Source organism: Mobula hypostoma, chromosome 1, assembly GCF_963921235.1.
Source record: "Mobula hypostoma chromosome 1, sMobHyp1.1, whole genome shotgun sequence".
NCBI lineage: Eukaryota > Metazoa > Chordata > Chondrichthyes > Myliobatiformes > Myliobatidae > Mobula > Mobula hypostoma.
In genome coordinates, this window is record NC_086097.1 from 69,091,593 (window position 1) to 69,114,897 (window position 23,305).

At 39.8% G+C, this 23,305-nt stretch overlaps 1 protein-coding gene across 1 annotated transcript in view; it reads right to left on the bottom strand.

Moving 5' to 3' along the window:
- The window catches only part of akap6 (A kinase (PRKA) anchor protein 6), a 390,019-nt gene extending 368,904 nt beyond the window's left edge, over positions 1 to 21,115 (bottom strand). Inside the window, exon 1 of the mRNA XM_063050225.1 lies at positions 21,046 to 21,115. The gene's annotated coding sequence lies outside the window, so the exon portion shown is untranslated. The remainder of the gene's footprint in view (positions 1 to 21,045) is intronic.
- Between the last annotated feature and the right edge of the window lie 2,190 nt (positions 21,116 to 23,305).

A 23,305-nucleotide genomic window follows, 5' to 3' on the forward strand; every position in this document is an offset into this window, starting at 1 on the left:
TACCAGGATTTCTTGATGCCACACAGAGATGAATGGCACCTTGAAGTCAAGAGCAAACCTCACCTCCAGAATTTATTTCTTTGATGCATATCTAGACTAAGGTCGTTATGCCAAGTGGAGTTCAGAGGTCGTAACAAAATCAAACTGAACAGGTTATTGGTGAGTAAGTACTTCACCACAGGACTATCAACAACACTTCACTGTTGATTAATAGCAGACTGATGTTTCAGTAAAAAACTGGTTCAAACTTGTCCTCTCTTGTGTGAATGGTTCATATACAGCACATTTTCCAACTTTTCAGGTAGATACCAGTGCTGTAATTGCTCTATAGTAGCTTTGCCTGAGTCAGGTCCAGTTCTGGAATAAAGTTCTTCACTTCAGGTTGTTGTCTGATCCCTGGCCTTCGCTGCATGCATTGCTCGATATCATGTGAAATAAATACAAATGGTTAATGACTACCTTCTGTGATGGCAGGGGTCTCAGAACGAAGGAAAGATGGATCATCCATTTGACATTTCTGGTTCAATATCAAAATGTTGACATTGAATATAATCTAACAGTTATTAATACAATAACTGGCCGGTGGTATCATTATTTTTAATGACAAGAATGCCTGATTCTGAACATAAAAAATTGTAAATAAAAGCATAATTTAAAGTTACATTTCTATTAGTTTTGATAGCTAATTTGCTAATTTTATTCAATAAACTGATCTTCTGTACCTCTGACATTGTGTTCTGCCTCACTTCAGAAACCTACTGCGCAACTGAAATCTCTCCAAGCATCCACACCACAACTTTTGGGTTCATTATTACAATAGGTTAATACCTCATCTAGAATACTTTAACACTGTATTCATTTACCAAATCCCCACTGTAAATATCTGCCACGGTTCATCTGTAAGCACTATCACCTGAATCAGACAGTTTTGCTTCAATTTAGAGATGTGAACTTTCTCCACTGCAGAGGTGAAGGTGTGCTACCATCAGCAGTGGGGACTTCCAGATGGTATAAAACTAAACTTCGTCTCACATTAGCCTATCATATAAGATGCTGCAAAAATCTTTCAAAGATCAGGGGGATTATCTTGAGTGCCTTGGCTATCATTTATTCCCCGTATCTCATTAAACCTGATTGTTTAATCTTCATTACATTGCAATTTATAGAATCTAAGTTTGTATTAATTGGCTGTTACATTCCCAGCATTAGCAAACAATGATTTTGTTGGAAAACTAAATGAGTTCTCTGACTACAAAGCACTTTGTGACAGTGGAATTTACATAGCCATCTTCCAGTAATTGCACAGGTCCTGCAGTCATCACTTTACTTTTGCTAAGGCACATTAAGGCTAAAGAAAATAAGAGCAGGAGTAGACCTGTTTGTGCCAGAAATTCCAGTAATGTTGTATCTTAGGGTTCAATCGATTAACTGATACAGCCTGCTTCATGTGACCTCACCATATCTCACATCTTTTTAGCTTAGTCATGCCAGTGTAGTCGTGTAATTAGTCAGGTTTCCAAATCCCACTATTGCTCGTTCAGGACGGAAAGGTGGATGTAAAGTCCATTGCTTTCCCCACTGGTAACTGTTTGTCAGGAATATACAAATGTAGGCTGTATTTCCTAGAACTTAGAAGACGTAAGCACTTGCTTGATCAAAGTTTTTAAAATACTGTGAACATAAGAAACTGAGTCGTGAATAATCCAATCCACAAACTCACAATTAATCTGTACAAAAACAAATTTCTACATATCAAAATATGAAAGATTTCATTGACAGCTCACAAGGAGCCATTCTTAAAAAGCGAAAAAAAGAGATTGCTGGAAATCTGAAATAAAAATAGAAAATGTTGAAGACACTCAGAAGCTCAGGCAGCATCTATGGAGGGAAAGAGTTGATGTTTCAAGTCAAAGATCTTTCATCAGAACATTTAACCCTTCTAATGAAGGTCTTCAACCTGAAATATTGGCCATTGTTCTCTTTCTACCAGATATGGGGAAAAAAAAGGCTTGATCTGCTGGGTATTTCCAAAATTTTCTGGTTTTTATCCTTAAAAACTGATTCTATTAAAACCAGCAAAGAGGATAATACTAAAACCAGCAAAGAGAATAATACTAAGGCATCCATTAGTCTTGCGAGACCATGGATCTGCCCCTGGAAAGTCTTCACTCTCCAGGGCACAGGCCTGGGCAAGGTTGTATGGAAGACCGGCAGTTGCCCATGCTGTAAGTCTCCCCTCTCCATGACACCGATGTTGTCCAAGGGAAGGACGAGGGCCGGTACAGCTTGGCCAGTGTCATCTCAGAGCACTGTGTGGTTAAGTGTCTTGCTCAAGGACACAACACGTTACCTCTGTTGGGGCTCGAACTCACGATTTTCAGGTCGCTAGTTGATTGCCTTAACCACTTGGCCACGTGCAAAGAGAATAAATGTATAAAAATAAAGCAAAAGATCACCTTGGTTCAAAGCATGTTTCTTTGAAAGAACATCTAGAACTATCAAAACTGCATTTATTCATACATAAGCACAAGAAAAAACATTTGATCAAATGCATGCATGAATACAGTGTTATATTAAATAAAAAAGAGTTCTTCCACTTTAATAGGTCTGCCTTGGAGGATTCTATTAGCCACAGACCACTGACCATCTATCAGTTACAGCAGTTTGCTACAAGATATCGGTGCTTGATCAGTTCATGCCTTGATAAATGAACTCCAACAGAAAGTTGGTATTACTTCAACTGACTGATTACCAGCTGTGCCCACTCTCAAAACCCAACTCTAAAATGTCATTCACGTATCTTTGTTATAAGTCCATGTTGCAATTGGAATCTGAAATTACTCTGGTGCACATTTAAAAATTGTATCAGTTAATAAATAAATGGCCACACTGTGTTAACTTGGGGACGGGGGGGCAAAACTGGAACAACTGAAGAGGGAAAAAGTCTGAGGACATTAAAGTGAGCCTGGATGGATTGTTAAAACAAATCAAGTTCGATCAACCCAAACAAGATTTTGAAGAAATATAGATAAGAACATTTCCATAGTCATAGCTCAGATTGACTTCTAGAAGCACCCAATGGCACTCCACATAAGAGATTATTAGTTAAAATTAGCTCTTGGATTAAGATTAAAATTTATTGATCCAGCAAGGTGATAAATTAGGCAACCAAAATCACAAGATAATGTTAATGGGTATTTATTCAAAATGATAGAAAATAATTAATGGGAGGCTCACATGGATGCTGGGAACAGAACTGTTATTTATTTATTAATAATGTAGATAATGCAATAGAACAAATGCATCCAATTTTATTAATGCCACAAGGATAGATGCCACTTTAAGTACAGTGGACAGAAACATAAGATTACAAAGGGACATTGACAGATTAAACAAGGTGATCAAAATGGGTGCAGATGGATTTCAATGGAGATACTGTATGTGTCAGAATAACTGCATGCACTCAACTGGTGCAATGCCTGGAACAAAGAGATATAAAAACTACATTAAAAAGCTGCAGGAGGTGGAAATATAAACAGAAATGAGTTCTGGAAAAGGGTCTTCAATTGAAACATTAATTCTGTTTCTCTTTCCACAGATGCTACCTGTATTTTTCAGTATTTTCTGATTTTATTCCAAAGTGATTTATATGCCTGTATATAATGTATACATCACTAAAACATAGTAGTCGGGAACAAACAGAAAAATTTGAAAGGGTTAGTGAGATTATTGTCTTTAGAATGTGACTTTCGCTAGAGCTATATGAAGTCATGATTAAACCAGATCTGGAGTATTCCTGTTGGTTCTGGCCACCAGGTCCATAGACTGCCGATTCACCAGAATGTTTCTGGTGTTCTCAGGACCAAGAAATTAGATGGTAAAAATGAATGAACTGTTTTGTCCTGGATGCTCAATGGTTTTTGGAGACACGTTTATCTATGCAAGTGGGAAATATTCCTTCACATTCTTGACTCGTGCCTTTTAAACATGACAGGAACTGTGGGGCACAACAAGGCGAGTCAATCAATACAGAAGTTCCAACTTCTGACCTGCTCCATGACCCATGCTACTTAGCTAGTTGATCCAATGATCTGGAATAGGGCAGACACTGAAGTGGACCAACCATGTAAATAAAAAGTTTATTCCAACTGAGGATGTTGATAGTGGGGGAATCAATGGTGGTAAATCATTGACTGTGAAAGGCAGATAGGGTGAACATTCTCTTGCTGGGGAGATTTATTGCTTGGCTCTTTAGTGGCATAAATATTCTTGCCACTTCTAACTCCATGTCTGATTTGTTGTCAAGGTTATGCTACATGCAGGCATGTTTGCAGGAATGAATAATGTGCATCATCTATGAATGTCCCGGCCTCAGAACTTGTAATGAAATGAAGGTCATTGATAAAGCAGCCAGAGATGAGTGGACCTAGGTTACTATGTAGTGATACCCTGGGGTTTCAATTATTTGACTCCAATTTTCCTTAGAACAAGGTATAGTGTTAATCACTGCAGTGTCTGCCACCCACTAGAGCTTGCATTACCTCTGAGCTTCTAGGATGTTAGAAAGATTCAACTAAGTTTGAAAGATATCCAAATAAGTACATGGATAGAAAAAATTTAGAGGGATATGGGCCGAATGCGAAGAAATGGAACTAGTTTGGTTATTATGATTGGCATGGACATAGTGGGTTGAAATACATACCTATTTCAATGCTGTCTCTGACACCTTGACTCTGGTTGGAAGCAATTGTTATCAACTGCCCAGAGTTTAAGCAGATACCTGTAGCTGAAACAGGACAATTACAGCCTGGTATCACATTTGATACAAGGTAATCTTCTTCCCACTCCATAACCAAGACTAGCTCAACAACATTAACTAACTCCAGACATGCCCCATTCATCTGTTGCCAGTACCCACAAACAAGCCTACATATTTGTTCTCGTACACTAAGATTCCATTTCCCATTAAGTAAACTGAAGCTCAAAAATAATCTGCTGGCTGAACGCCATTCGCTACACTCTCCAGTGTTTACCATCTCCATTGGCTCCTGGTCAGGGGCTGAGACACTGCCTATGTACTGTATTTTCAAATTCTCCTATGACCTCTTTCCTTGCATGAGCTGTGTAATTTCCTTCAGATCTACATTTCTTTGAGATTTTTTCACCCCTTCAAATATGGTCTCTTTCTCACCCCAACTTTCAACCTTTCCTCCAAAGACAGGTAAAACTTAATCTGTGACTGCCTTAAATTCTGGAATTCTCTCAACAATCTCTCTATTCCTCTACCTTTCTCTCCATAGGATAGTTCCATAGCTCACAAGGCACTCCATAAAGCCCATCTAACAAATTGGTAACACATACAAAATGCAGGAGGAACTCAGCAGGTCAAGAAGCATCAATGGAAATGAATATACAGTCAATGTTTTGGGCTGAGGCACTTGGGTAAACAAGGTTTCAAAACCAAGCTTTTGGTCATCCTGTCCTGATATCTCCTGCAGTATTTAGAGTCAAAACATTGTTATGAGATGTTTTGCTCATCTGTACTGGCCTAGCCCGCAAGAGGAAAAGGGATAAAATAAAGATGCTTAGCTGTAGTAATGTAAACAAAACCTACCTTGTCTAGTTTTGAAGACGGTGGCTCTACACAGCCAGCAGCAGATCATAGCCTAAAGCTGGGACACTCATCTAAATACTTTCATAAGCTTGTATGATTTAGATTTCTTTTCTGTTCTAGTTTTACTACTTCATTGGCTAGTTCTTTGTGAGCTCCTGAAACCTACATGTTAACACAAGAGAATGTCAGCTGGTGGGAGCAGAGGAGTGCGTCTCCAGGACTGGCTGTGGTGGAGGGAGGGGGGGAGTTGAAGAAATTCCTCACACCAAATTCATATATTTCTCTGCTTTTGCAATGTACAGTATGTTCTCATAATAGGACATACAGAGCTTTGGTTGCCACAAGGGCAGGAATGGCTGCTGGAGGTTTTAAAAGTTTCAAAATGGATGGGGTGGTGGGGGTGTGCCATTACTAATCAGGGATTGCATCACAGCTGCAGAAAGGGAGGACGTCACAACAGCAACAGTGACACTGAGGTGCAGAATGGAAGACAGATTTTGGAAAGATAAAAATAATAACAGGGTTGTTGTCATGGGTGACTTCAACTTCCCTAATATTGATTGGCACCTCCTTAGTACAAAGTGATGGAGCATAATTTGTTAGTTGAATTCAGCAAGGATTCCTGACACAATATGTGGACAGGTCAACTAGAGTAGAGGCCATACTGGATCTACTACTAGGCAATGAACCAGGTCAGGTGACAGATCTCTCGGTGGGTGAGCGCTTCACAGCAGTGGCCACAACTCCCTTACCTTTACCATACCCTTGGATAGGGATTGGAGCAGACAGGATGGGAAAATATTTAACTTAGTAGTATTGACCATTCATCTACAGAACTAGGTTAGGAAACTCACTACACAACCCTTAGTTAATCAAGGCTCTGCAATAGCCTCTGCACCAACAACAACATAACTATGTTGACCCCAGGGCAACAACTTTGGACATGAGTTCTACTGTTCCCTTTCTACCAATACTCACTCAGACCACTTTTGCAATTTATAACACTGAAATAGGGGATCTCCCACTGGCCTGATGATCAATCCTTTCTTCTCTCAGCCCCTGGCATGGCTTTTCTTCCACGCAATGTGTTAGTCTCCAGGGTTGTCACACCTTTTGTATTTGAAGCTCCTTTTTTTAAACACTTATCAGTTCAAATGATGCACTTCATTCCTGTTGGATCAAGGTCATTTGACTGACCTATATCACCTTCTTATTGATTCTGGAACCATTATTGAAGCCAGCATCCATTTATTGCCCTCTTCTTCAAGTGACAACTGGCAATTTATGGCTGTTGGTTCTAAATCAGTTACCAAACCGGTAACTAGCTCAAAGAACTCATGGCAGACACAGACCCCATTATTCACAAACCTTCAGGTTATATCATACCAAAGGACACCTCACAAATAACTTCTTATTTGAAAATGATTTCTAGTCTAGCAGATTACCTGAAGCATCATTGTGTCTACTTTAAAACACTGATTCAGCCAAGCAAAACCAGTTCATAAAATGGAGGATGCACAGCAGCTTCACAAAATGGCAGCTTCCATTCCTTTGACTTCATGGCAAGAACAAGGACAATCGGTTTGTCTACTCAGGGAAATGTACAACAGAAATGTAGAAGTTGTTTAGGGAGCACTTGAATAGGATTCTGGATAGATTAAATCTACTGAAGCAGGGAAAGGATGGAAGAAAGAGGAAGAAGGAAGCATACTTAAAGTTTAAGAAGCAAGAATCAGACAGAGCTCTTGAGAGTTATAAAGAAATCAGGAAGGAGCATAAGAAGGGACTTAGGAGAGATAGAAGGGGACATCAGAAGGCCTTGGCGAATAAAATTATTTAAAACCAAGGTGTCCTACACATAATTAAAGAACAGGAGGATAAATAGAGTGAGGGCTGGACTGATAAAAGATAAAATAGGAAACAGGCCAAGTCAGATGAGATAAAGGGAATGCTTAATGAATACGCTACTTCAGTATTCACTAGGGAGAAAACCTTGATGAATGTGAGGTTGTTATGCTGGAACATGTCATATTTAAGAGGAAATCCTGGAACATTTGAAAAGGATTAGGATAGATAAATCCCCAGGACCAGGTTACTGAAAGGAAGAGACTGCTGCACCTTTGGCAATAACCTTTGCATCTTCACTGGGCACAGGAGTAGTACCAGAAGATTGGAAGGTGGCAAATGTTATTCCTTTTTTCAAGAAAGGTAACAGGGATAATCCTGGGAATTATAGACCAGCAAGTCTTACATCTCTGGTGGGCAAATTATTGGAGAGGATATTTAGAGATAGGATGTACAAACATTTGGAAAAATGTAGTCTGATTAGGGATAATCAGTGTAACTTTCTGAGAGGCTGGTTGTGCCTCACCCGGGTGACTGAATTCTTTGAGGATGTGATGACAGAAATTGATGAAAGTAGAGCAGTGGATGTGGTGTATATGGATTTTGTTAAAGTGTTTGACAAGGTTCCCCATGGTAGGCTAATTCAAAAAGTTGGGAGGCATGGGATCCAGGGAAATTCGGCTATGTGGGTTCAGAATTGTCTTGCCCACAGAAGGCAGAAGGTGGTAGTAGATGGAGCATATTCTGCCTGGAGGACCGTGATTGGTGGAGTTCCACAGGGATCTGTTCTAGGAACAATGCTCTTATGCCTTTCCTGCCCTTCTATCTTATAACTAACCAATCTCAGTCCAACATGTTGCATCCAGGAAGCAGACCACTAACTCCCCATAACCTGAATAATACGCTGGCTAAATACAGTATCTAATAATATGTGGCTTTCAGAAAATTATACTCATTTGTAGAAATCTTGCCTTAATTTGAGAAAATTGGGCTGTCTAGCAAGTTAATCTGACAGAAAACGTAATAAATTAGGATTTCTAATTTTATCTCCTCATACATTATCTCACCTAAAATCTCAAACAGAGCTATGGTCCTTGCCTTCCCAACTTCTCCAACTTTCTCCATAATTTGTCCCATCTTTCACTGAGTACTCTTTCACTAATTAAACATTTTATATTAGCTACTAATTTATTCATCATTTCTCTTCACCTCTCTTATTTCCTTTATCAGTTTCTCTTATACTATCTCATTCCTTACTTTTAAGAGCCTGACATTTGTAAAGCTAGTTTCCACTTTCACTTTAATGTCTATACCCTTATATCCATGGAGCTCTAGCTTTAGAAGCCCTCTTGTTGTGGGAATGTGTCTGGTCAGCACCTTAAACATTGATTTAAAAACCTTCCAATGCTTAATTATTGTATTACTGTTCTTTAGTTTCAATTCACATGAGCTTCAACTTACTGAAATTAGCTCTCCGCCAATGAGGTATTTATACGCCTTAATGATCATTTCCATTTCTCACTGTTCCTCCTCCCTGATATAGAAGTGATATATGCCACCTCAGTCAAAATAAAACAATCAATAATTACTGTCTGGGTAGCCTCCAACCTGATGGCATGAATATTGTTTTCTTGAATTTCCAGTAATGCCCTCCCATTCCCCATTCCCCATTCCCCATTCCCTATTGCCTCTCTCACCTTATCTCCTTACAGCCTGTTGCCTCTCTCTAGTGCTCCCCCCCCCACTTTCTTTCTTCCATGGCCTTCTGTCCTCTCTTATCAGATTCCCTCTTCTACAGCCCTGTATCTCTTTCACCAATCAACTTCCCAGCTTGTTACTTAACCCCTCCCCTCCCAGTTTCACCTATCACCTTGTTTTTCTTCCCCCCCCCTCCCCCCACCCCCCAACATTCTAACTGATGCCTCATCTTTTCTCTCCAGTCCTGATGAAGGGCCTTGGCCCGGAACGTCGACTGTACTCTTTTCCATAGAGGCTGCCTGGTCTGCTTGAGTTCCTCCAGCATTTTGTGTGTTGCTTAGATTTCCAGCATCTACAGATGTTCTCTTGTTTGTGAATCAATAATTCTTTAGTTTTTGGTTGAAGGATATCCTGATCTTGGAAACGATTTTTGACTCTAGCAAGTATTCACTTTGCCAATATATGTATTATTTCCAATTCAGTCCAACTTGGAAGAGTTTAACACAGGAAATGTTGCTCTCTATTAATAGTGTAGTTATCTTCCAATTGTCTACTGCTTTTATCACCCACTCTCTGATGACCTTTAATACAGTGCTGGGCAAAAGTCTTCGGCACCTTAAATTTTTTATCTGGTTTCAGCCTCCACAGAGCCCTGATCTCAACATCATCAAAGCTGTCAGAGATTACCTGGAGAGACAGAAGCAAGCGAGACAGTTAAAGTCTGCAGAAGAACTGTGCCAGGTTCCCCAAGATGCTTGGAGCAACCTACCAGCCGATTTTCTTATAAAACTGCATGACAGTGTACCTCAGAGAATTGATGAGGTTTTAAAGGCAAAGTGCAGTCACACCAAATACTGATTTAATTTATTTGTTTCCGTTTACTCCTCTTTGTTGTAATTTTTTTGATATTTAGAAAAGTTTCACGTCGTTATGTTTGAAATCATCTTTGCTTTACAAAATTGTTTTACATATGCCTAAAACTTTTGCATAGAACTGTATCGTGTATACCAGCAGTTATACCATGCTTCTGCACATTTGTATACTCTATAAGAACATAAGAATTAGGAGCAGGAGTAGGCCATCTGGCCCGTTGAGCCTGCTCCGCCATCCAATAAGATCACAGCTGATCTGGCCATGGACTCATCTCCACCTACCTGACTTTTCCCCATAACCCTTAATTTCCCTACTATGCAAAAATCTATCCAACCTTGTCTTAAATATATCTACTGAGGTAGCCTCCACTGCTTCATTGGGCAGAGAATTCCACAGATTCACCACTCTCTGGGAAAAGCAGTTCCTCCTCATCTCCATCCTAAATCTACTCCCCCAAATCTTGACGCTACTTCTTTTAGTTCCAGTGGAAACAACTTTTTTGCCTCTATCTTATCTATCCCTTTCATAATTTTATATATTTGTATAAAATACCCTCTCTTTCTTCTGAATTCCAGTGAGTACAGTCACAGGCGACACAATTTCTCCTCATAGTCTAAGCCCCTCAACTCTGGAATCAACCTGGTGAACCTCCTCAGCACCACCTCCAAAGCCAGTATATCTTTCCTCAAGTAAGGAGACCAGAACTGCACACAGTACTCCAGGTGCAGCCTCACCAGTACCCTGTACAGCTGCAGCATAAGCTCCCGGCTCTTAAATTCAATTCCTCTAGCAATGAAGGCCAACATTCCATTTGCCTTCTTGATAACCTGCTGTACCTGATAAACAACTTTTTGTGATTCATGCACGAGCACTCCCAAGTCCCTCCGCACAGCAGCATGCTGCAATTTCTTTACAATTCAAATAATAATCTGCTTTTTCAATTTCTTTCCAAAATGCATGACCTCACATTTACCAACATTGTACTCCATTTGCAGACACTTGCCCATTCACTTAACCTATCTACATCTCTCTGCAGACTCTCCGTATCTTCTGCACTATTTGCTTTTCCACTCAATTTAGTGTCATCAGCAAACTTAGATGCACTACACTTGATCCCCTCTTCCAGATCATTAACGTATATTGTGAACAGTTACAGGCCTAGCACCAACCCCCTGTGGCACACCGCTAACCACTGATTGCCAACCAGAGTAAAACCCATGTATGCCAATTCTCTACTTTCTATTAGTTAACCTCTATCACAATCCTTGGAGATCTTCACATCCAGGATTTTTCTTCCCTACTCCCTGCTTTCTAATAATTTCTCTGAGAAATATTGGGTCATCAGTCATATACAAACATAACCTAGTCTTCCCTACCATTACTGCATATTATTTCTTAATGGTTATTAATGCTTTCAGTATTCTGTCCGTATTCTGACTGCTTTCTACTTCTTAACCTTACCTAAAAATGCATCTGGAAACAGGTGGGGCCTTGTGGTCATCAGCAAGGTAATAATACTTGAAGAAATCTCCCAACGAAAGTCAAGCAAGTCCCCATCGAGAAGATGGGGACTTCTCTTTTACCACTGTTCAGTCAGATCTCTGGAGAACTACATTCTCACCTAAATCGTTGAAACAGATGACAAACAACAGAGGACCCACCAACAATCCCTGTGGAACATGACTGGTCACAGGCCTCCGCTACCACCCTCTGACTCCAGCCATAAAGCCAATTTTTTATCCAAATGGCTAGCACACCCTGGATCCCATGTAATCTAGTCTTCTAGATGTTCCTATGAAGTGGAAGTTTGTCAAAGGTCATGTTAAAATCCATGTAGATAACATCTGGCTCTTTGTTACCTGTTCTAAATAAAAATCAAATTTATAAGACATGCTGAGTATGCTGTGAGTATAGGGAGTTGGGAAAGAGGTTGAAGAGCAGGAACTCCAAGGTAGCAATCTTTGGATTACTCCCAATACCACATGCTACTCAGTGCAGGAAAGATGAATGAGTGGTTGAGGAACTAGTGCAGGGGACATGTTTCAGGTTCTTGGATAATGGAGCCCCTTCTGGGGCAGAGGTGACCTGTACAAGAGGGACAGGTTGCACCTTAACTGGAAGGGAACCAACATCATGACTGTGAGATTCACTGGGTACTGCTCGGGAGGGATTAAACTAGTTTGGCAGGGGGATGGGATCCAAAGCACCAGATCAGAAAGTGGAGGGATAAAGAGCTCAGGGTCAGTAAAAGCAGGCAAGAGCAAGGTAATAGATATGATAGGATAGATAGTTTGGTGTGTGTATTTTAATGCTCTGAGCATTATAGGTAAAGGTGATGAACTTAGAGCATGGATCAGTACATGGAACTATGATGTCATGGTCATTGCAGAGACTTAGCTAAAAGAAGGATAGGAATGGGTGTTTAAAGACCCAGAGTTTTGATGTTTTAGTAAAGATGGAGAGGGAGGTGAGAGGGTTGTGGCAGGGCAGGGCAGATGCACTACTAATCAGGGATGATATCATAGCTGCACTCAGAGGGAACATATGGAAAGTTCATCCACTGAATCTATATGGGTAGAACTCAAAAAAATAGGAAGGGTGCAATCACTCTGATGGGTTGTACTGCAGATCCCTCTATAGCTACCGAGGCTTTAAGGAACAGATATGCAGCCAGATGAAGGAAAGGTGTAAAAACAATAGAGTTGTTGTCCACTTCCCTAACGTAACTGGGACGTAAGTGCAAGAGGTTTAGATGGGGCAGAATTTGTTAGGTACATCCAGGAGGGTCTGTTAAATCAATGCAGTATGTATATAGTCTAGCAAGAGTCAGGGATGTACTGGGCCTGGTTTTGGGTAAAGATACTGGCCAGATAACTGACTTTTCAGTGGAAGAGCAATAAGGGAACAGTAACCACAACTTCTGAAGTTTTAAGATAGCTATGGATAAGGATAAGTATGGACCTTGCAGGAGAGTATTAAATTGGATCAGGGCAAACTATGAGAACATTAGGCAGGAACTAGGGAGAGTTAATTGGGAACAATTTGCTTGGGACAAGTCCATATCTGACATGTGGAGGGTACTTGAAGACCAACTGTACAGAATACAAGACAGGTATGTTCCAGTCAGAAGGAAGAACAAGGCTGGCAAGGCTCTTAATACCTTACACTAGTATTTACCCAGGAGAGGATGTGGAGAATAGGGAGCTCAGTGCTGAGCTTATTGATATATTGGCACATTTCAGGGTAAAGGAAGAGGTAGTACTGTGCCTCCTAAAGAGCATTAAGGTCATTAAGTCCCAGAACCTGGTGGGATATACCCCAGGTTATGGAGAGAGGCAGAAGATGGTATTGCTGGGACTTTGACCAATACCTTCATGACCTCTCTAGCTTCAGGCAACGTCCTGGAAGACTGGTGAGTAACTAATGTTGTTCCATTGTTCAAGAAGGGATCCAGAAATAATCCTAGAAATTATAGACTGGTAAGTCTCATGTCAATGGTAGGGGGAGAGAATTCTTAAGGATGGGGTTTATTGCCATTTGGAAAACCATATCAGGAAGAGGCGCAGTCGACGTTTCAGGCCGAGACCCTTCGTCAGGACTGACGAAGGGTCTCGGCCTGAAACGTCGACTGCGCCTCTTCCTATAGATGCTGCCTGGCCTGCTGCGTTCACCAGCAACTTTGATGTATGTTGCTTGAATTTCCAGCATCTGCAGAATTCCTGTTGTTTAGGAAGAGTCAGCATGGCTTTTTGCGAGGCAAGTCATGTCTTACTAGCTTGATTGAGTTTTTTGACAAGGTGACGAGAGTGATTGATGAAGATAGAGCTGTGGATGTTGTCTATATGGATTTTAATAAGGCATTTGACAAGGTTCTTCATGGGAGCTTCATCCAGAATGTTAAGATGCATGGGATCCATGGTGAATTGGCTGTTTGGATTCAGAATTGTCTTGCCCATGGAGACAGAGGGTAGTGTCAAACGGACATACTCTAGCTGGAAGTCTGTGATTAATAAAGTGCCACAGGGACTTGTACTGGAGCCTCTGTTGTTTGTAATATAAATGACCTGGATGAAAATGTAAATGGTGGGGTAGTAAGTTTGCAGATGGTACAAAAATTGATGGTGTTGTGGATAGCATAGATGACTGGCAAAGAATGCAATGGGGTATACAGTAGATCAGTTGCAGATATTGTATGAGCAGAGGAAAGGCAGATGGAGTTTAACCTGGCTAGATGCGAAGAATTGCACCTTGGTAGGTCAAATGCAAAGAGACAATACACTGATAACAGCAAGACCCTTAACAGTGTTAATGATCAGCAGGGATCTTGGGGTCCAAATTAATAGCTCCCTTAAAGTGGCTACACAGCTTGATTGGACAGTTAAGAAGACTTATGGCATGCTTGCCTTTATTAAGTCAAGGCATTGAGTTCAAAAGTCGGGAAGTTATGTTGCCGCTTTATAAAACTCTAGTTGGGCTGCATCTGGATTACTGCATACAGTTCTGGTGGCCCCATTATAGGAACAATGTCGAGGCTTTGGAGAGGGTGCAGAAGAGGTTAACCAGGATGTTGCCAGGAGTAGAGGGCATATGCAAAAACAAGAGGTTGGACAAACATGTGTTGTTTCCTTTGGAATGGTGAATGCTGATGGGAGATCTGGTAGAGGTTTAAAGATTATGAGAGGCATAGATAGAGAAGGCAGTGTCTTTTCCCTAGGGCTGAAATGTCCAATACCAGCAGAGATGCACTTAAGGTGAGAGAGGGTAATTTCAGGCTTTTTACACAGAGTGTGGTGGCTGCCTGGAATGCACTGCCTGAGGTAGTGGTAGAGGCAGATATATTAGTGACTTTTAAGAGACGTTATATAGGCATATGAATGTGAAGAAAATGGAAGGATATGAACATTGTGTAGGCAGAAGAGACTAATTTATAGTTGGCCATTTGATTACTGTCTTAATTAGTTTGGCAGAACATTGTGGGCCAGAAGGCTTGTTCCTAAGCAGTACTGTTCTTTTCTGTGTTCTGTGCCTTTTCTGTCATTGCCTTTCCAAATGCTGGTAGGTCCTGACACTCAGAATCCCCTGCAGAAACTTTCCCACCTCTGATATTAGGCTCACTAATCTGTAGTTCACGGGCTTGTCCTTGTCGCACTTTTAGAAAATAAGCACGACGACAGTCATGTTTCAGTGTTCTGATATCTTAGCCACGGCTAAAGGTATCACTGCCAAGGCCTTGCTTCACACAAAATCCTAGAATACACTCGGCCAGCAGATTTGTCAACCTCAATTTGTGATAAGACCACCAGCACCTCCTCTTTTTTTCATGTGGATCAAACTATATCCCCACAGTTACTCTATCAGACACAATTCTTCACATTGCATTGTGGAAGCATCCTGTTTATAGTGGTCAGACATTTGCCCTGAAAATCGTGAGTTACAGAAAGGAGCTATCCTCACTACAACACTTGGCCCTGAGATCCAATGGCCCTACCTTCAACTGTCCTGCAAAAGGCGGTCAGCCTTACTGCTAATTGCTTAGCCTGAAGCCCTGTATCACTGTTCATTGAACATTTTACCTCCTTTCACCCTCATACGCCTATAAAATCCCTTGTTATTTTGCTATTCTTAGTTCCTGCGCCTATTCTTCCTAATTGCTCATTTTGGTTTCTGCTGATCTAATTACAAGCCTTTTTTTAAAAAAAAATACTTAGGTCTCAATCTTTGTTCTAAGCATTTAATATTGTCATGGAACCCTTGCCCTTTTTCATAATCAATTTAACATGGAGCTGATTTTGTAATTTCTTGTTAAATCTACTCCATTATTAGAATGCTATTTGGCCTGACATTTTTCAAAATAATTAATCTGGGTTGATCCCAATTCATATGACAGAAATAATTTAAATTCCACTCTATAATATTTGATTCAATGCCTTCTTTATTTTAAATGTAAACTTCAATGGATTATACCTGAATATTCTCGATGTTAAACTATTTATTACTGTAGAATATTCAGCCCAGTGCATGTTCAGCATGCTGATAAGAAAGTGACCGTCCCTATGTTGAATGGAACTGGGAGTTATCTTTTGCACATGTGATCCGCAATCCCAAACAATCCACTGGCTGGTGGCAGGATTATCACATGTAGAAGATGGCACATTTAAATTCCCCTGCTACCATACAGGAAACAGTACCCTAGCATAAAAGCTAGGACCAACAGGCTCTGGGACAGCTTCTTCCACCAAGCCATCAGACTGATTAACTCATGCTGATACAATTGTATTTCTATATTGTAATGTAAAGACTTTTACTCCTCATGTATATGAAGGATGTAAGTAATAAAGTCAATTGAATTCAAGATGTTACCATTACAATAATACTCACTCCAATGTTTGCCTAACAAGAGTCAAAACAAGCCAGCTGGACTAGGGGAGAAGGCCGGGAACTGGGGTTGAGGAGGAGATAGAAGAAAGGATCAGCCATGATTGAATGGCAGAGCAGATTCAAAGGGCTGGATGGCCTAATTCTGCTCCTGTGTTTTATGGTCTTATGGACTAGCACTTGATTATACATCCAAGTCAGAAATGGAACTGTGCATACGTGGGAGCCCTTAATGCAACTTTAACTCTTACACCAGTCCAGATGTAGCACCTGCATGGTAGGGGTTACCAAAAGCATTTCAAACCAGATGTATAAAATGCACACATTTCATTACATTTGACAAAGTATGTTCAAGCCCAAATCAGACAATGGGATGTGTAATAATGGATAAACCTACACCATCTGTTATACGTCAAAAAAGGAATCATTTTGTCAATATATTTGGGGTCCATTCACAGTGCAGGGTGATCCACTTTGAGCTGGGAGGAGGAGGAAGGGGTAGCATTCACCAAGATATTGGAGAGTTTTTTCTACAACTGCTTTTTATGAGCTAGAATATAAGGGAGATAATTAGGGGTTTTTATTCATAACAACATGGGGTGAATTGACAGTGCATTATGACTGCACTCCAAACAGATGGGTCAAGTTAGACTGATAGGTTAAGTTAGATGGGGTCAAGTTAAATGGGTGAAATGCTCCTTTACTGCACTTCTTACATTGAAGTTAAAAGTAAACCCTATTTTACAGATAGGTAAATATTTTTGGATAAATATTACATTTTGCAATCTTAAATGAGTAACCTATAATTTAAGTAAATTTATTTTCTTTTTCTGGTAATATAAAAGGTCACATTTCTACCATCGTACTAAGTGAACTTCCAACGCTAAACAATAGATCATTCAGTTGAAGAATGAAGGCATTGGTTCCTGAATTAGAGGAGATATTTTATTAGTTCTAATGGTCACAGCTAACATGTGGAGGAGTCATTTTACAGTGAAGGGTAGTATGCCACTCATGTCATGACATTCCCCTCAGCCACATGCCAAATTTTCAGTATAATAACATATTATCAATAAGACAAACATTAAGTATACAAAACTCTAGATGAGATCCAACTAAATTCACTAAATATACCAGGCTTTCTCTGAGAAGTAGTGGATATAGACGACTGATACCACCAGTAAAGCAGTAGAGCAATGGACCAGGCTGTCCAGAGCAGGCCACATTCTACATATCTACACTACCATGCTTTCCTTGCATTCTCACCACCCATATCTTCAGTAAGATAATAACAAGCCTATGTGTGGGCTACAGGAGTTCATCTAGTCAGCATCAAATTACAGGAAATCATAACTCATAAAGAGTGTGATATAAATTGCATGATTGCACTACTTTCTGGTGATGTGTTCAGTGGCGTGACTCAGCAGCAACATCAGGTATTGAGAAATGGACCTCTGTGAATGTACCTACATGGCATTTCAAATGATCATACCATGTCACAGCTCCTTGTTAAAACATCTGAGTAACATAAGTGTCTCCAGAAATAGACACAATTCCAAGCACTGCCTTCACAGCACAAAATTAGTAGGTAGACAGAGTAAATGAGCCTCCTTCAATAAATGCAACATCACATTGACTCATTGGGATTTCTGGCATACAATCACTTAAAGTAGAGGGTGAATATTTGGGATTGTATTGAGAATCTCAAACCATGCATCAGGAATACACAGAAGCAGCAGAAGGGGAAGGCCATTTCACAAATTACCCATCCCTCATTGCATTGGTCAAAACCGGCCCCATCTGGAGTTCCCACATTGGTATCATTAGCCATCTCAGAATACCCCAAAGCCAGAGTGGAAGTAAGTTACCCTCGATTCCAAGAGAAGAAAATGCAGGTGCAAGATGGGACACAATTACATTATTTTCAAACCTAACAATAAACTATTAAACTAACATGTTGTCTTTCTGTGAGTGTATTTAGCAAATCGCTGTCTGAATACATGCCTGCAGCTCCCAGCTTCCTTCTGATCAGTAACCAGTTCTATCAAGGGCATTTCGCTGCCTAAGTTTTCTATTCCTGACAGAAGCTCAAATGTTGATCTACAGTATATTCTTCAAATGCTTCAAATCTGATACAAAAATTGAACATTTTTGCATTATTCATGTTACGAGATCTATGAGTACATCTTTATAGTTTAGAGATTTTCTCATTTATGTTTCTTCCAAAAGGATTTTTATTCATTTTTCAACCATGCCCTTTTTCTGTATACTTGGTTTTCTTCTCACTTTCTTGAGTATACCTTGTAATTGCTTTCATAAAATATGGCCATTTTAGTTAACGTCACTGTTTCCGCCAAAACAGTAAAAATGCTGTAGATACTCAAAAGGATAGGCAGCATCTGAGGAGGAAAAGTAGGAATGATGTTTCAGGGCCTTTCAGCATCTACAGTCCCTTATTTTTCAGTTTGATATTCTTTTTTCAAGCCCAGAGCCGATTCTATTCTTAATAGGCTAGATAAAGAAATAATGAATCATTATTTTCCATCAAGAAATAATTGATGTAAAGAAACAAGAGATGGTTGCATTTTATGAAGAAGAAAAAGGTACAACCAAGACCAACCAAAAACATAGAAGACTAGTTGACTTCTTTTATTCCTAAAATTGTCTTATTTTGTTTCCAAATATTTAATCAAATAGATCCTTTACACATTTATCTGACCTGAGGCATTAATTTTATATCAATGCACCTGACCTTGTATATTATATAGCCAATCACCACCAGGTTTTTGATCCTAATGTACTTCACCTGACACAAAAACAAATGCAGATGACAATATCAACTGAATTTTACCTGATCATTCAAGTTATGGAAAATGTAATTGCAACACCAGAATTATGTCTTGTTAATTTTCAAAATAAAACTCAACATAATGTGGTGAATTCTAAATTAGAAATTCACAACTCTTGTTTTTGTTAATACATGAGACTCCTCCAAAAATAATTTTTAATGCATACTTTTCGTATACTAGGGACCTGTTGTAGCCCCACCTACTGTACACAGTACAAAGTTATAACAGTGATCTACCTTCAAAAGTCAATGTATACACACTTGAATAAGCTGATCATTTTCTTCATTAATGAAGTATAAATATTACACTGTCAAGTCCATTGGAAATGTATTTGTTCCACTAAAAGATGTATTTTTAAAATAAAGCTGAATTGTTAAATTGAATTGTATTCTGATCAAGTTATAATTCTCTTTATCAAATTATCCATTTTAATGAGGCCATCTGCAAGATTCCCATAATCTCCACAAGAAACAGCCCAACCCAGCGTATGCAAGCGATTTGACGAATGAGGGAGTCCAGACCAAAGCACAGCAGCAGCTCCCTAGTGGCTCACCCACAGGCTGCATTTGCTGCACATTGCCCCAGCTGTCTCCCCAGACGTCGCGCCCTTCCCAGCAGCCACTGCAACACAACCACCATCTCAGATGGAGATCAGTTCCTCTTAAATTACTAGTCCTGCAATAGTGACAGTACATCCAACCAGAAATGCAAGTAAGGACCATTCATCAGTAAACACAATGCACTTTAAAAAGATTCCAAGCCAACAATCAACCTTAGGTTTCTGTCACAGAAGTAAAATAGTCTGTTGTCTGTATTGAGATGTATAAAGGAAGCATATTCGGAATGACTAAAAAAAAGTCACCATAATACCCAAGACACAGATGAAAAGCAAAATGATTAATGCATTTGAACATCTCCACCTGCCCCAGCCAGATGAGATGCAAAAAGACAGTAAAATATTTATATATCCTTATTTGAGTCTTTACATGCCTTTCATTTCACAAAATGCCACCATTTTGTCTAGATGAGCTTCCTCCTCAAATTAAATATTAATAGGTTAATGAAGATATATCCATGAAAATACAGGTCTAGATTTCCTTACTATACTGGACAATCTTAAGCACATATTTCTTATATTTGAACAAAGATACTTAAGCAGAGAACCATAATAAAAAATTTTAATCCCTTAAAATCACCGGTTCAACACATCATTGAAATTATATTAATCTGCATCAACTAGTGTGGAAATTAATGCCATAGAAAAACAGTTGAACATGGAAGCAAATTAGAATTAAGCTCCTGGCGATAGGATATATTTACAACTAATGATAGAGGCTGCAGTTAAATAGTAGGCCCTTTGGTATGTGGAAGATTATGCCTACGCTACTCCTTAGAATGAACAATACCCGGTTCTGCAAGTGTGTGAAAATACCATCTTAATTATATGTGTCATTAATAATGCATTATTACATTGTACAACATATTTAGCCTTATTATTAAGTCATTTGCAAATTCTATAGGTACATTTTCTCAAAAACAAAACTAAAAGTTAAAACAAAAATAATGGGCTGGTGCCTGTGCACTAAAAGCCTAGGCCTTCATCTTATTCCAATCTGCAAAGTACAGTGTATTGATGCAGCAGCCCCCTCGTAAAATTTGAATAATGCCAAACACAAAGAAGAAAGTCTGTGTAGGCGTTTTCCTTGCACCACAACAGAGTTTAATTCTGAAGTCTATGTTTACCACCAATTGTTATTTTTAAAAAGGAAGTCTTAATGGCAAAGAACTCACCCTTTCCCTTTATGCCATCTTCCTTTCGGTTTGTTCAGATCTGTAGGATGCGCTAGGAGGTGCCTCGTTTGACCTGCTGCATGCTGCTATGACATCAGTCAGATGATACAGCTCATTATGGGACAGACTACTGTTGCTATGGAAACCGAGATGTGCCGTGAATTTCTACTGCAGGCCTATTGGCACTTCGAATAAGGTGGTCCCTCAACGTGCTGTCAGAATTTGGCTGCAAATGGCAGTTTTCTATAAAAAGAGACAAGTAAGAAGGATCCGCCTCACAGCACCAGGCTTTCTGCAAGGCAGAACATTTCGTTTGGAATTATATGCAGAAAAGGGGCAGCAGAGAAGGAAGTGTGCATTTTGCCTCCTAGAAGCACTGAGGAAAGAATTCTAATAAAGCAAAAGTATCATTCTGTTAACAAAAAAAAAAGACAAGTTAGTCTCCAAGAGATTAGGGGCTACATATTAACTTTGACTCTGTTCAATAAATCATCTGGAGTTAAATCAGCTGCTTCTTATACACAATGGAAAAGAGAATCAGTGAGGTGCATAACAAGCAACAGAAGGGTGGTGGCTTGAAAGTGACTTTAGCACAACAAGTACACAGGCGATTTCATCTTGACAGGCCGCAAGGAAACTGAGGTACCCATTCAGCTTCAATCAGCCATCTTTACATATAAACCAATTTCCTATGACACACTTGAGATTTTGGAATAGAAGTAGATATAGAATATTCTGTGCTGCCTCTCTTCAGATTTATAGAATGGCACTGCAGAAGACATACTAAAATATATGTTTAACAAAATTGTGGGTCAGGAGGAGCAGGGGATTCAGTTACTGTCATATAACCCACTAACTCTGGCACATCACACTTCCAAGGCCTCAAGATATTTCACCATTCACAGCAGATAAATATTCAGCAGCCAAAGTCTACCCTAGAGCACAAAAGTCAGTGTCAGTCCACTAACAACAGCTCAGTGGTTACTGCCAGAAATGATATTCAAGAACTCTCTTTCGAAAATTCTACTTCAGCCAAAGCTATGAGATTTACCACAGGATGAATAGAAGGGTATTTCTGTAAGCTTCTATTTACAGATCTACTGAAGGAAAATACATGTCTACTTTCCTTTATATTCATTTGAATGATTTCATCTATTTGGACACCACATCACAGTGATGAAAGGTCTCAGTCCAAAGGGTCAAATGTTTATTCCTCTCCATTGATGCCGCCTGACCTGCTGAGTTCCTCCAGCATTTTGTGTGTGTTCTTCTGGTCTCCAGCGTCTGCAGAATCTCTTGTGTTTATGACTGCAGAGAGCTCATTTTTGAAGATAGTAAATCATAAGACCAAAAGAAATTAGGCCACATAGCCCACTGAGTTGGCTCCGCTGTTTCATCATGGCTGATCCATTTCCCACTCAATCCCATTCTCCTGCCATCCCCGTAACCCTTCATGCCCTGATTAATCAAGAACCTATCATCCTCCACCTTAAATACATCCAATGACCTGGCCTCTGCAGCTGCTTGTGGCAACAAATTCCACAGATTCAGCACTTCCCGGCTAAAGAAATTTTTCCTCACCTTCATTCTAAATGGACATCCCTCTATTCTGAGGTAGTGCCCCCTGGCCCTAGACTCCCACACTATAGGGAACATCCTCTCCACATCCACTCCATAGAGAGTTTTCATCATTCAATAGGTTTCAATGAGATGCCCCCTACCTTATTCTTCTAAATTACAATGAGTACAAGCCCAGAACCAACAAATGCTCCTCCTATGATAACCCTTCATTTCCAGAATCATTTCTGACCCATCCCCAATGTCACCACATCCTTTCTTAGATAAGGGGCCCAAAACTGATCACAGTACTCCAAGTGAGGCCTCACCAGTGTCTTATACAGCCTCAGTATTACATCCGTGCTTTTATATTCCAGTCCTCTCAAAATGAATGCTAACATTTCATTTGCCTTCCTCATCACCAACTCAACCTGCAATTTATACTTTAGGGAATCTAGCACGAGGACTCCCAAGTCCCATTGCACCTCAGATTTTCTAATTTTCTCCATTTAGAAAATAGTCTATGCTTTCATTCCTTCTACCAAGGTGCTTGATCATACACTTCTAATCAATCAGCCAATCCTCTATCCGTGCTAGCATCTTTCCTGTAACATAATAGGCTCTTATCTTGCTAAACAGTCTCATGTACAGCACTTTGTCAAAGGTCTTCTGAAAATCCAAGTACACAACATCCACCAATTCT